The sequence below is a fragment of the Ostrea edulis genome, chromosome 1, assembly GCF_947568905.1.
Source record: "Ostrea edulis chromosome 1, xbOstEdul1.1, whole genome shotgun sequence".
In the NCBI taxonomy this organism is placed as follows: domain Eukaryota; kingdom Metazoa; phylum Mollusca; class Bivalvia; order Ostreida; family Ostreidae; genus Ostrea; species Ostrea edulis.
This window is the reverse complement of record NC_079164.1, coordinates 61,353,952-61,357,703: the sequence shown is the minus strand read 5'-3', so window position 1 is coordinate 61,357,703 and position 3,752 is coordinate 61,353,952.

Below are 3,752 nucleotides of genomic sequence, written 5' to 3'. Positions count from 1 at the left end.
GTGCTTTTTAGTCTTGTCTCATTGACACGATAATAGGGGGTATTAATTTTTGTAACTATATAAGTTACAAATAAGTAGGTACAGGTCCAACTGTATTTTGGCACAAAAATATCGAAAAAATTAATATAATGTCAAAAAAGGATTTTACAAGATGAAGATCCTGATACAAGATTATTTACGTTTTAATTATGAAATATATACACATCAGGTTCCCTGTAATCTGATCAAAATTGATGGAAAATGAGTGTGCTATGTAGTTTTTGATAAGAAAATATAGAATCCAGGTCTGGATTTCGAGAGAGAGAGAGAGAGAGAGAAAAGGTCAAAACTTGGACTTGAGTAAGAGATTTTACTTAAATTTTGACCGCTCAAATAAAAGAAAATTTGAGATTCTTTCGAAAAATTCAAGTCAGGTTTTGGGCACAATAAGCTATATGAATTTGTTTTTTCTGATGCCTGTGCTGAATTGGCTTTTTCTAAAGCAAAATGTACTGAAATTTCTTTGTGTTTTTCATATGTGCAATCATGTACACAAAATGCATACATTATACATGTAGCAGGATTAACACTACACTTTCTGGCCTGGCTTGTACTAATTTGGAAATTCTGCACAGAAAAGATCACATGACTTACATTTTAAACTTGGTAACTAGAACTGTTCTACTTGGAATAATATACCCCTGCTGAAAGCACACTTGAAATTGGAGAAAGATCAAGGTAGTGGTGGAAAATGTGTTATGCTTCATAGTGTCAATCCAGGTGAAATGGGATATCGCTTATGACCCAGAGACTATTTTACTATATCACTGTTTAGTTTGACTTAATGATCCCAAAATCAATAGGAATTGCCCAAGGCCCTGGAACCATTTGTTTGACCTTTTGATCAATAGGGATCATCCTCATCTCTTGGCAAGTCTGGTGAAAAGTGAAATAATTTGAGTGTGGGAAACCATCTGCCCACAAAGATGGACAACCCAAATCCAGTATACTCCAACTCTGTTGCTTGGGGGTGTATGATCTAGCTAGCTATTAATGCTGGAAAGTAATGCCTGGACAAAGTGATTTCACTGCAATTGCTAGATTATAGTATGATGGGAATATCTGATGAGCCGTAGCAAAGAGATGCCCATCTTGAGTACCATAATTACAGGATTTTTTCAATTGAATTAAAATACAAATCAGGAAAAAATTATCCACCATCTTCTAATGAAATGACCCCACCCCCGATTGTAAACCCCCTACCTCTGGAATCATGAAATGTACAATTTTGGTGGGGAAAAAACTATCTGCTCATTCTAAATATCCATTTAGATTCACTTTAGCATTAACAGCATTAAAGAAAATATTGTTTAAATGTTTTACACATAAACACTATATGTCAAATTCAGCCCTGCTCGAGAGTCAGAACCTGCATGGGTATAGTGAAATTTACAATTTTGGTAGAGGCCTTCTTGCTCTACATCACTATGCATTAGTTTTCCTTAAATCTGTGTGGTTCTAGAAAATTTGCCTGCCCCTGAAGCTCCAAGAAGTTTATGCCCCCTTTGTCCCAAAGATGCTTCATACCAAATTTGAAAAAATTGGAATGGTACTGTAACAGGAAGGGAGAAAATGCAACGGACCAGACCGGGATTCGAACCCGGACCCCCTGAATCTCTAGTCAGGTGCTCTACCGAGCTATCTGGTCACCGGCGATCGAACCTGGCTGACTACTATATTATTCCCTCTTTAAATTAGGGATCATCCTCGAATACACAACCCAGATTCTTTTTGCCCCTGGCAAGACTTTCACCTGCACAACGGCACCAAATGTAACCGGAAGGGAGAAAATGCAACCGACCAGACTGAGATTTGAACCTGGGCCTCCTGAATCTCTAGTCAGGTGCTCTACCAACTGAGCTATCTGGCCACCGAACCCAGCTGACTGCTACAGTAGTTATCAAGAATAAGTTAACAAGAGATGTTTGTAAAACACATATGCCCCCCATGGTACAAAATTGAAAAGGGTTATACACACACACATCATTTAATTGAGAGTAGAATCATCAATTCAAAATATTGAGCAGACATTATCTTCCTATGTCAAGCGTGGATTGACCATGTAACCTAAAAATCAATAGGGGTCATCAACTTCTGAGGATGTACCAGTGTACCAAGTTTGACGTCTGTCAAGCAAAGGGTTCTCAAGATATTGAACGGACAGTATATTCCCATATTCAGTTTGACCCTTGACCTTGTGACTTCAAAATCATTAGTAGTCATCTTCTCCTGAAGATGTACCAGTGTACCAAGTTTGATGTCTGTCAAGCAAAGGGTTCGCAAGATATTGAACAGACAGTATATTCCTATGTCCAGTTTGACTCTTGACCTTTGACCATGTGACCTCAAAATCAATAGGAGTCATCTTCTCCTGATGATGTACCAAGTTTAATGTCTGTCAAGCAAAGGGTTCTCAAGATATTGAGCAGACAGTATATTCCAATGTCCAGTTTGACCTTTGACAATGTGATCTGAAAATCAATAGGGGTCGTCTCCTCCTGAAGATGTACCAGTGTAACAAGTTTGATGTCTGTCAAGCAAAGGGTTCTCAAGATATTTAACGGACAGTATATTCCTATGTCCAGTTTGATCTTTGACCATGTGACCTCAAATTCAATAGGGGTCAATTTCTCTTGAAGATGTACCAGTGTACCAAGTTTGATGTCTGTCAAGCAAAGGGTTCTCAAGATATTGAGCGGACAGTATATTCCTGTCCAGTTTGACCCTTGACCTTTGACCATGTGACCTCAAAATCAATAGGGGTCATCTTCTAAAGATATACCAGTGTACCAAGTTTGATGTCTGTCAAGCAAAGGATTCTTGAGACATTGAGTGGTCAATATATTCCTATGTCCAGTTTGACCTTTGACCATGTGACCTCAAAATCAATATGGGTCATCTACTCCTTAAGATGTACTAGTGTACCAAGTCTGATGTCTGTCAAGCAAAGGGTTCTCAAGATATTGAATGGACAGTATATTCCTATTTCCAGAGTAGATTGACCCTTGACCTTTAACCTTTTGATCTGAAAAACAATAGGGGTTCTCTTCTTTTCATAACCAACCCACATATGAAATATCATTATGATCAAGTGAATGGTTCTCAAGATATTGAGCGGACAACATGTGGTCTACCAACCGACCGACAGGTTTACAGTAAACCAATATGCCCCTATTCTTTGAAGGGGGGCATAAGGGGCATAAAAATGTTCAATTGTTAATGCACGACGGATATTGACTGATGCAGACCATTAGCAATAGGTCACCCGAGTTGCATAGGTAACCTAAGAATTCTTCTGGACCAAGTGGTACACCATGGACTAGATAAATGTGTGCAATTACACATTTCATGATTTTAAATTCCTTTCATCCAAGTTTTATACTCCCCAACAGATATATAATTCCATCTGTTGGAGCATTCTACCAAGTTTGTTCACTGAACGCTTAAAAAAAACATTCAAATGATTAGACACTGTACATTGAAAAGCTCCAAATAGTGCACTTTTTCATTTTGAACTTATTTCTCAACACTTGTGCTTTATCAAATGGTTTACAAATCCAAGGCATTAAGGTCATAAGCAACTTTTCTGCCATTGTTTTTTCATCTCGATATGACAAGTTCTAATATGATTTTAGATATAGATTTTTTAAATTCTATAATGGCTGAATTGTAAAACAGGAATGAAACAAGAGATGTTTGTAAAACACATATGC